This window comes from Cyanistes caeruleus, chromosome 5, assembly GCF_971803275.1.
Source record: "Cyanistes caeruleus chromosome 5, bCyaCae1.hap1.1, whole genome shotgun sequence".
NCBI classification, from domain to species: Eukaryota; Metazoa; Chordata; class Aves; order Passeriformes; family Paridae; genus Cyanistes; species Cyanistes caeruleus.
This window is the reverse complement of record NC_141705.1, coordinates 48,675,793-48,686,909: the sequence shown is the minus strand read 5'-3', so window position 1 is coordinate 48,686,909 and position 11,117 is coordinate 48,675,793. Positions and strand designations below refer to the sequence as shown.

General features: G+C 37.8%; 1 long non-coding RNA gene across 1 annotated transcript; it reads left to right on the top strand.

Moving 5' to 3' along the window:
• The first annotated feature begins 6 nt into the window (after positions 1–6).
• On the top strand, positions 7–10,788 carry LOC147653095 (uncharacterized). The gene is made up of 5 exons (XR_015286692.1): positions 7–1,497; positions 2,922–3,017; positions 4,021–4,146; positions 4,281–4,377; positions 10,592–10,788. It is a non-coding gene; the product is annotated as an uncharacterized LOC147653095 (long non-coding RNA).
• The last annotated feature ends 329 nt before the right edge of the window (positions 10,789–11,117 follow it).

Here is an 11,117-nt window from a genome sequence, read left to right as displayed (position 1 = left end):
CTTCCACAGGCTGAGACACGGATTTGTGTCTAGTCTACCTTTTTGGGCAGGATTAATGCTCAAAAAAAGCATGTGATTTAATGCACGCTTTTTAACAAACAGAGGAAACTGTGACTGGTCACAGGTGTCTTCCTGGGGGCTATTGCTCAAGTGGTTTAGATAAAAATGCTCATGCTGCACGACAGTAACCCCAACTCAGCAAACATCTGTACTATTAAGTCATCCTGTAATTGCCTTTTACAAAATTTCTTACACAGCCGTGTAGTGGGCAGAGAAAGCATGTTTTCAAAGAGTTTGGGGGGTTTTTAAAGATTGTCATTTAGATCACTGTGGAACTATGCTGAATGATATGAGCTGAGGCACAGTTCCGGATTCCAAATTTTCTGAAACCAGAATTTTGTACTGCCTGTGCCAAGCAGTTCGGTTAACAGCACAATGAAGGGCGCATGGTTAAAAAGATACTTCATGAGCAGCAGAATTGATTTAGATAAATCCTTCATTAAAAATTTCCATGCCACAATGCACAAAGCATCTAGCAAGGGAAAAAAAAAAAGCAACAAAAAACCTAGCTGTTATAGCAGCCTAACCTACTACGGGGCAGGAGGGAAGAAAATCTAGAGAGCAACAATAATATTAATTCTAATACTGAAAAGCCTGTCACTGTTTCTGAATTAAAGCCGGAAACACTGATATACTTTTACACTTCCATCCTGCTTGGTTGGTGGCAGCTAAAACAGCCCAGGCACAACTCAGCTATGCGTTGTTCCAATGTCCCCATCTGTACTGGTTCTACCACCAGCAGAGGCTGAAGATGCTCCACCCTACCCACTTCTCTATTTGCATGTGCATCTTGGCTGTCTTCCAGGGAAATCAACACAACACTCTCTTGCTGCTACGAGAATTGCAACATTCATTGGGCAGCAGCTATGTTAGTAGCAAAACTGGCACCTCCTAGAGTTTCTACTTCAGCGTATTTGTTTCTAAACGCAGCTCTAGTAACAGCTGATTATTGCATGCTTTCTGAAATTTCAAACATCTGGATTTGAAAAGTGCCTTATGACCAACAGATAAATTGGAAGTAACTGCAACCTGTCTGGAACAGGTAAATCAAAACAGGGTGCATCAAGATTTGTCAGTGCTCTGTTGTGCGAAGCCAAAGAGTTCATCTCAAAATTAAGACTTCCCTTTTTAGCAGAAATTAGAAAAAAGATCATTTAAATTAGTACAGTTAAACTCATATTTGCATTCATTCTTAAGCCCATATTTGCATAATGCTGAAAAAGGAATTCCTGGATAATTCCATTACAATTTATTCTCTGTTGGCAATCCCTGACAGAATGAAAATCCTGCTTTGGTTCTGAGACACAGCGAAAATTTTTCCTCACGGAGTGATGCATTCGTACTACTCTAGTTTAAAAGAAGTTCAAAGTTTTGAAACTGTCTGTCACTGAGAAAGCCTGCAAGTACTAGAAGGGCACACTAACAGCAAGACAAGAGGTCATGTACCTTTCAAACTGTATGCACAGCACCTGAAGAATAACTCCAGCTTTTATGTATATTTTTGTGATGTACAGACCTAACCAGAGAGTTTGATCTTTGTTATGTCAAGTCTGATAAATCTTAGGCAAACACTAACAGAGCCAAATTTTCCTTCTAAAACTGTAAGAACAATGTGTTTGTACACAGCAAACCAGGTATTGCCCAACAGTACTTCACGGTCCTGATTCACTATTGTTTTGTTCCTGCTTTTCTTACACCTGTGAGATGTTGCTGTTACATTTAAACTACCACAAAGTGCCAGGGCACCAGATGGTGTCTGGCAGTGGGCAAGATGACAAATTAATCAGCTTCCCCAGTCTTATACAGGGCCAAAACCTCTCTGGTGTGGGTTTCTTTTAAGAAATTCACTAACTTTGTAGCTAATTACATCAAAGCTAGCATGATTTGTTATTTGCTTACCACAAAGTCAAAAGAACCTTGTTTATGTCTTTCAAACAACTGAAAAAAAATCTGTTTGAAAACAGAAATCATATTATAATGCTGTCATTTGGCAGGTAAAATAGACACACCCATCCTTTGTACTAAAATTTTCACCCTTTTTCCCTCAACTCTTGTTTGAATTAGCTATATAAATAGGATTAAAAATTTATATCCTGTAACTAAACAGCCTTGAAGGAAATAGCATGTAGCAATGGATATTTTGGGGAAGTACCCAGGTCGATGAGACTGAAGCCATTTTTCACATACTTTCTCTAAATAATTCTCTTCGCTGGGGTGAGTGAATTTCCAGCAGTTCCATTTGTTCATTTTTAAGTTGACCAAAGAGACTCAAACTCTCACAGCCACTGTACTTTAACTTCCAGAGACTCACTGTCATTAATTACAGATGAACAGTATGCTAAGATAGATACTCCAATATTGCAAGCTCAGGGATCTTGCAGTTCTCCTCAGTTATATGCTCTTCCAAATACTGAAAGGGAATTCTGAGATCAGAGCTCTAGACACACAGTCCAAAGTGTTCTGTGAATTCTCAAAACCACCAAAGCCAAACAAAAAACACTTTGGCTTAAAATCCTTAAGATATAAAAGCCTGAATCGCATCAATCTGCACATCTTGACTAATATTTGAAAGCTTGGGTACATGGACTGGCACCGGAAAAGTGTCCTTATAGATCATAGTAGAAAAGTTTCTAAAGCTAGAAAATTAGAAGAGATCTTTACTTTGAGGCACAAAACTCCTTGTACTGTACAACCTTCAAAGGAAAAAGTGGGATCTCAACTTTCACAAAATACTATGACTCTGTAATTCAAATAATTTAATAGCAAATTACAAGTGCCTGGGGCAGGATATGGATCTCAAAGTACGAGAGCTATAATGGCATTGGTATGGTAAATCAATCATAAACTGCTTCTTTTCTTAGGCTGCACCATCAGTACCATTTTTGTGCTGTTCACTACCATCAGAGTCTTGGATCCCACAAGAGGTTAACTTCATTCAAGATTTCAACCACCAAGAGGTATTACTTGTTCTACAACCTACACTGGCCAGTTATTAGCTCTCCCTGTGAAACTGTGAAATACAGTTTCTGATGAGAAATGTGATACATTTACTCCTTAGGACTAATTATTGTTTAAAAATATCTTTAAAAACAAAACCTCTGTAATAAAATAACTCTCTTAAATTCTTCCCGATTTAGATTTTCAGTTATAGAGATATTTAAGGATCTTCAACCACAAGGATAAGAATTGTCTTTAATGGAGATATGCAGATGAAATCATCTTTGGTTCATAGCTGCTCATTAGAAAACTAGGCTTGTAAAACCCCACTGACACTTTAGAAATATTATCTGTACTCACCTTGCTGGCATAGGGTCAAGATTATTTAGACCCTCTTGCTACCATCAAAGCTTAAAGGTGTTTGGAATCTGAAGTTTTAGCCCAAGACCATCTCTAATTTTCAGCTGGTAAACAGGCATCTCATTCCCAAAGCCAGAAGCTGTTGGGCTACATCTTTGAATGGTATGAAGTGAGATAGTGCCTGGAGAACTGAGCCAGCCTCAAAGCGTCCTAGATAGGTATGCAGAGAGACAGGAAGTAATAAACTGTCTTAAAAATATAGCAGCATTCACCATGAAGATGAACACTACTAATTTTGCTTCTCATTGCTCAAATAATCTTTACCAAACAGTCATTTTCTAGAAAAAAATACAGGTCTTCAGCAATTTTTTTTGGGAAAAAAAGCAAACTAGACACTACACATTTTTATCAGTTAACCTTCATTTTGTAGGAAAAGGGAAGTTCAACATTTCAGAGTTCTTTTTCAAATATTATTTTAAAGCGTACCATCACAGAAAAGAATTTTTACATTTAAAAATTCAGAGTGAATTTTAATAGGCTTTCAGCCTAGTCTCCCCAAGTCTTGCAAACACACTTTTAAATTTAAATTTTCTATTATTCTAAAATTAGCTTTAACAACTTGAAAGCCTCAAAACCACTGATGAAACAATACGTGTTTTGTAGGAACATACTGAGAAGTGACCTCTTACCTGCTGATGACCTCTAAATCCACCAGAGAACCCCAGGGGATGGTCAGTACATGACTGAAAGCTACAAGCTCAGATTCTATTCACATATCTGCACTGAATTGTATGTATCTAAAGAACAAGGGTTACCCCAGAATAAAGGAGAAGCAGCCATTTGTCAATATTAGTTCAATTAGATAAGCACAGTGGTGTCAGCAGGATGTCTGAGACATAACATGCCAGGGTTGTCTTTCACAGGCTGGATTTTGCAGGGATCAAGATGACCCCTCTGAGACAGCAAACCAGCTACAGGACTCCTCTAGGCTTTTCCCTCATAATCCAGTAGGATGAAAGAGTAAGTAGAATTTCTGGGGAGGCCCCAGAGCAGTCTTTTCAGCTTCTATCACAGCATCCAGGCAGAAAACAATTGTTTGGGACACTTTTCTAGATAAGTGGCCTTCAATACATCGGTCTCTCCCTTGGAAATACAGCTGCTAAATGTGCTTGAAATAGAAAATTCTTACTGAAAACATGAACACAGAGCTCTGAGTTCATGTCAGTATGCTTAGCACATCTACAAAATAGGTGCTATACCAGTCCCTGGGACTGGCAGCTGTGCATTTAACCCAACTTAAGTTTTCAATAAACACTAAAATGAGAGGGCAGAAAAGAGGATACAAGGTACAAGACATTTTCCTGCAGAGGAAAACCACAACTGCAGCTCAAACCTTCCTATTTTGGAATGCAGTGGCTAGCATAAAGCATCAGGCCCTTCAGTCACTTTTCTTTGACACAATTAACACCGACATTTTAGAAGTTCTAATTAGCAGACACTATGCCAAGCCCTCATGGGCTCTTAAGTACTGTCACCATGCCGAGTTTTATTTCAGGATATACCTGAACTGTGGTGCTTTAACCTATAAAAATAATAGCCCACAAATGACAAAGTATCTAAATTTGAGATATGGCTTTTAATGAAGTATTAGTTCAGTCATTTTGGAGCTATTACTTAAACACAGAAAACATGTCAGTTTTAATTCCATCCTGAGTGTACTTTTTTATCTAACTGCAGGTATCTGCAAATAATCAAAGTTAACCTGACTTCAAAGATATTTAGTATCATTCTGCTGCAAGACCAGCAACATCATCACAATGGAGTGCCATTTCACAAAACATGACTATGCAAAAATAAACACAAATAAGGGAGGAGTTCAGCATATTCTACCACTAAGCAATTTATAGGAAAATCTTTAACATATGCAGACAGAGGTACAAGGACACCTCTAGGCTACATTCTGCACTTGAATCCTGGGTTCTGAATGGTCTAGTAAAGAAAGAAGAAAAGAACATTGTATTCAGTGTTATCATAATTGGAATCTGCAAATTTTCCAGAAGTTATCTTAGGAATCTGAAAGCTATTAATATCTTACGTATGTCAAGGATTTTCAGAATGCTTGTCCCTTAAAGTAAATTCACACAATTCAGTAAAACAGAGCTATTGTTGTTTTGATGTTCTGTACACTTTCACAAAGGTCATGGATATATCCAACTTCAGGGATTTAACTGAGATGATGCTTATGTGCTAAAAATCACGGAGTGAAACAAGTCCTACAAGAAGGGTAATCCTGACACTAGGTCTTCCTTCAGCAACTAGAAATGAAGCACCAGACAAATACATAGTTTGGTTACATGTATACATCCATAAATAAATTCAGCTTACATAACAGCATGTTCTACAGCTTACTAGAATTTACAGGGGCAAGAGCCCCTCTGTGAGGGTCCCTCACCTGCAGAAGGGAGCAATACTTCTAGCAAGCAGCTGTTCATCAATGTTCATTCACTAGTTTTTCCTTTCTGTCCCCAACAAATTTCCTAGCAAGTAGAATATTTCAGCTATTTCATCTACTCACAGTGCCCTGTTTTCCAAGATACGTCACACTATTGAGCAGAGTAAGAGAGGATATGCAAAATTCATATATTTCCTTGGCATTCTGACTTAGCAGTATTGTGTATGTGCACAGTGGCATTTCACTGTTGTTCAACTGGTTTGTCTGCAGCAGCAAAAGTAAAATGAAGTATAAATGTCTGAACCTTCTTTCATTGGTACACAAAGTTATAAAATGTTAACAGAATAGTTATCCTGTGTACAGGCACCTGTAAAGCAGGTGTTTCATCTAGCTAGACAATTTTCAGATTTGAGCACTTGCTGCTTACATAAGAATTCCTAATGTCATTTTAAATTGGTATGGCACACACATTTTAAGAGTCTTATTTAGTGTTTTAAGAGTTTTATTTAATGATGGAGTTGGATTTTACAGTGTGAGTGTGTCTGTGTGTGTGTGTGTGTGTGTGTGTGTGTGTGTGTGTGTGTGTGTGTTTATGTGCTTTCAGGTATTTTTGGGAGTGGGAGTTGTTGAGGAAAACCATTTGTAAGTGATAGCAGATTATCATATTCAACTGTTTTGGCTTTAAAACCTTGCACTCTCTTTTAGGCTTAACACGATTAAAACCTGCTGAGGCAGGAGTACAGCCAGCTTTGCTGTGAAGTCTTTATACACAATGTGTACAGCAGGCCAAGGTTGGAGTCATGAATATAGCAGAGCACTGATATTAGAAGAGCTGTGAATTTACAGAAACAAAAAGTTTCTGTGACTAAAAAAATATGCTAAAAATAGAAGAGTATTTTGGAAGATGAACATTAACATATCGTCAGGTCTGAGTACTAAAAAAAACCCTCCAAAGAGACACCACCTTTGTTTACCACAACTCAAACATGAAAGTTTTGAAATCTCAAAAAGTAATTTAAAAAGTGAGGAAGAAACTACAAGTAAACCAAAAAAACACCACAGCCTTCCAATGTGTATTTACTACCAGCTGTGGAAAACTGTGGAAAGTGTTAAATTGCCTAAAGGATAACACAGTACAAACATTTGACAAAGAATACCCCCTGAATAAGTTACAGATTAAAAATGTTACAGATTCACAACTGCAGGTCCCATAAAAAAATTGCCAAAAAATAAAATCAGAGAACTAGTTCAATAACACTAATTTAAGGAAGCTGACTGTAGAAGTGTTCAATTACTTTACAGCTCAATTCCCACACTGGATTCTAAACATCCTAACCCTCAAATGCTGTAGAGGATTTACACAATTAACACTATGAAAGGTCTTTCAAGAGTAGATACACTAGAAGAAGTCATTTCTGTTCATTTGTGCTGTCTGAGTGTAAATCAGAGTGGAATCTCTCTGGTAAAGGACAGAGGATGAAGTAGATGAAGTAGAATCACGATTTATATCAAAAATTAAGAGTCCCAGTCTCTATTTGCTTGGCCAACAAAAGGAGTTCCCTCAAGCAAGCCTAAAAAGGAGAAAAGAAACATAAGAATTCAGGTCAGCTATTCCCTTTTTTATGAGCTTGTGAAGCTAGACTGTGGACACAATTTTCTAAACTCTAGACTGTAGAAACAGATAATAAGTTGCTAGAGATTAAGAAGTGACCTCTCTATATCCATTTCTATAGTTATCAGAGTATGTCAACATGGACAGATTATAAACTCATTCAAAAGTCATTCTTATTTTGGCAGAACTGAAAAGCTTTGTGAGCAAATGCTTATAACTGTAAGAGAACCAATTGAAAAAAATGGCCTTAAGCAACTGCCCTAGAAATATAGAATTCATTTTTGGGTGTGAGTGCAGACAGGACAGAAAAGCACACCACAACCAATGAGAAAGCTTCATAAGTAAGCAATTATCAGTCTAGTGCTCAACACCATGAGTTGTTGAGATTCCTAGCATAGTTGCTGGTGGTTAATTATGATCCCTTAGGAAAGAAAGATTCACCCTGTAAATAATCACAGTTCAGTCCTCACTAAAGAGCCAGAAAGCAATAGTTTAATAGCACTAAGCACCTCAGGTGTGGCATCCATCTGAGAATCTCAAGATCATTGAATTTTATAAGCTCATCTTCCCCAAACCTTTGAGTGAAAGAAACACTGCATTAGTTTGTCCTGACTGGCAAATTTACAAATAGTGTCATTCAGTGACTTAAATGCAAACAAGTGCATGGAATCCATTCTCTTAACTCTTAATGCACATCACCCCTGATGCTCTACAGAGCAGGTCTTCTGCAAATACTTCAACAGGGGCAAGGCTGTTTATAGGATTAAATGCCTAAACTAGAGAAGCAGAAGGTGTTAACTTCAAATTTGAGAAGCTTGTTAAGCATTTTACCAATATTTTATGATTTTTTTTAAGTAAATATACCTCAGGGCACAGAAAGTAACTGTATTTAAGGAAATGGTGTAATTGTTTGGGAGTGAAGAAGCAAAGTTACACATTGGTTCAAAATAACATGGGAGAAGCACTTCTATTTCCAGGAACACATTACTTAACTGTGGAAAGAGATGATCCAAATTTTTAGCTGATCTCTTTAATAAGAAAAGCATTAATCACTAACACCTGTGAGATAAAGGACAGGCAAATGATTTTATGGTATGTCACTGAAATATCTGTCATCAGTGAAATATCTGCCATCAGGTCAAGTGGCAACTGCCAGGAGGTCAGACAAGTTTTCTCCCAAAGACCAGCTGAGGTAGAGCATTTAAATGTGATCTTTTTATTGTACAGCCCAGAAGGAATAGGAGGGGAGTATTTGGAAAGCATCAAGTAACTATTGGGAGGCCAGGAAGGGAGCGCTGAATCTGTAACTACATTGGCAGAAGAATCAAACATAAAATAAAGGATAGCAAATATGCTCCTGCACTCTAATCTTTTCATGCTTTTGTCATTGCCAACATACATATGACAGTAAGAAACATAATGATCCCAAGTCCTGACTTAACCATCTACAGAGTGTTTGAGAAATCTGAAGCCATCTCACACAGACCGATAACATCAGAAGCTGTCAGACACCGAAGTATTTAAGAAAGCAGAACCAGCCAATTTATTCCTGCAGTGCTCAGTGCAGGTGATTACAGCTCAGGCCTAGTAAGCACAGCATCACCTTACCCTGCTCCAATGTCTAAAGAACATTATTAAGAACAAAAACATTTATGTGTATTGGTCTATCTTCCAGCACTTTGAACAGTATTGCTGAAGTATCCCATATTACGGCACTCAAGACTAAACAACACACACAGGTTTTGCACAGTAACACTTTAAGGAAATGTGACATTTTAGGAATTTCCAAGGCCTAAACCTTTCAAGTGCCATGTAACTTCACACATGCTACATCCTGAGTATTTTATGGCATTCTAGGGGTTATTTTTACTGAAATGTTTAAAATTTTTGTTGTGATGAATAATAATGTTTGCTTTATCTTTTACTTATTAAATGTACAGCATAAATTCAATAAATAGCCATTTGGTTGACTGAAAATAACATCAGCAAAATAAGTAATACATACCTTTGTTTATGGAGAAGAGGTTCTGTCACAGTGTCAGCCAATACATATTGTGACTATGTACTCAAACACTTCTCAATGCTTCCATCTTCTCAGACACACTATTTTCTTACTGTTTATAAAGCAAACCTCTCCCCTCTGTGTCCTTCACTTGACTTGGTAATATGAGAATGTTTGAAATTTGAACAAAACCTCCTTGTCTTGGGAGTACAAGGGGCGGGAGAAGATGCAGTTGGAGCAATAGGTGGTTCTTCAAGCCTTACACCACCCCCTTTGATAAAAGCCAAAGGACAGGACACTAAAGAAGCCATTCCCAGGCAACTGTTCCTGGGTCACTTGTCTCCAGCTCCTTCTCCATACTCTGTTATGGAGTTTTCTAGAAAATGTACTCTAAACTGAAAATTGCTTCACTGTTTTTATTTTTTCAAAATAATGGAAAAATGCAATGACTGACACCTGCCCTAACATTACCCACATTAAATGGTGACTTAATGTTGCCAGACAAAAGCTGTACATATACACAATCTTCCTTTTGGTCTTTTTATTGAAGCAATAGGATTTGATTTATGAAATAACTGGCAAGGATAAGGTCCTATAGCACAAACTGATTGGGAGTGGTCATAATGCAATACCAAAGGAGAAACATTTTCATCTGCTGCAAGATTCAAGGCATAAATAACTTAATGTTTCCTATGAAGTCATTCCCATACTCCAGTATGTGAAAACAACTGTCAACACTCAAGAAAGATTGTGTTAAACAGCTGAAACACTCTCAAATGATTTATCCAAAATAAACTTTCATCAGAAAGCTACCACAAATACTTATTCATCTTAACTCATAAAAATGAACAATTGCTTTGGTTTTAAAGCCATTTCACATTCTTGAGTTGAAACTTCAGAATTAACATTATTTTAATTTAATATGACTAAGTACTACTATGTTTAACACCGAACAGAACTAAGGCTTTGCATTACTAAAACAAAAAAAACCCTCTTCCTATCTTATGAAGAGACAGGATTTTGTAACTTATCTCACAGGGAAAGGACTGGACAAGGATAGGGTACTCACTCTCTCCTCTGAAGTTTGTATGGAGAAATAAAATTGTTTAGATAACAAAGTAGCAGAGCTGCTGTGTAAGACCTAAATCAGTTCCATCATTTCTTGCAGATGCACAGACAGCAAGCAGGCATGGATCTGGACAACTGAGCATCACAGAGGGCTGTTAGAAGACAAAAGGATGGAGAAGAACCTCAGAGACAAATCTCAACAGGAGATGGGATAATCAAGTGTGCTGCTGAGCAGGGAACTAAGGTTATTCTAAAGCTATACAAAATAAAATTCATTTCATGCAGTAAAGGCTCACAGCTATAATGCATTTTTATTTTCATCTATATGATTAGATCACTGACTTGCTTCTTTAGGGCATTTATCTTTTAGTCCTGATACAGCAAACCCACAGTATCAGAGAATACATGGCTCAGCTCCTGCCAAGAGGAGGAGATTCACAGCTGTCCTCTTGGCCTGCCCCCACCCCTGAATCCCAACACCCTGTGGATCAACAGCGGGGGTCGTGTCCCTGCAGTGTGTCCTGCTCTGACAGGTGCTGGCATTTGGCAGCATTCCCAGCAAGCAGGCAGTTATCAGACAGGAAGACTTGGCTGCAAGTCAGAAAGTCAAGCTCATGGAAAGCATG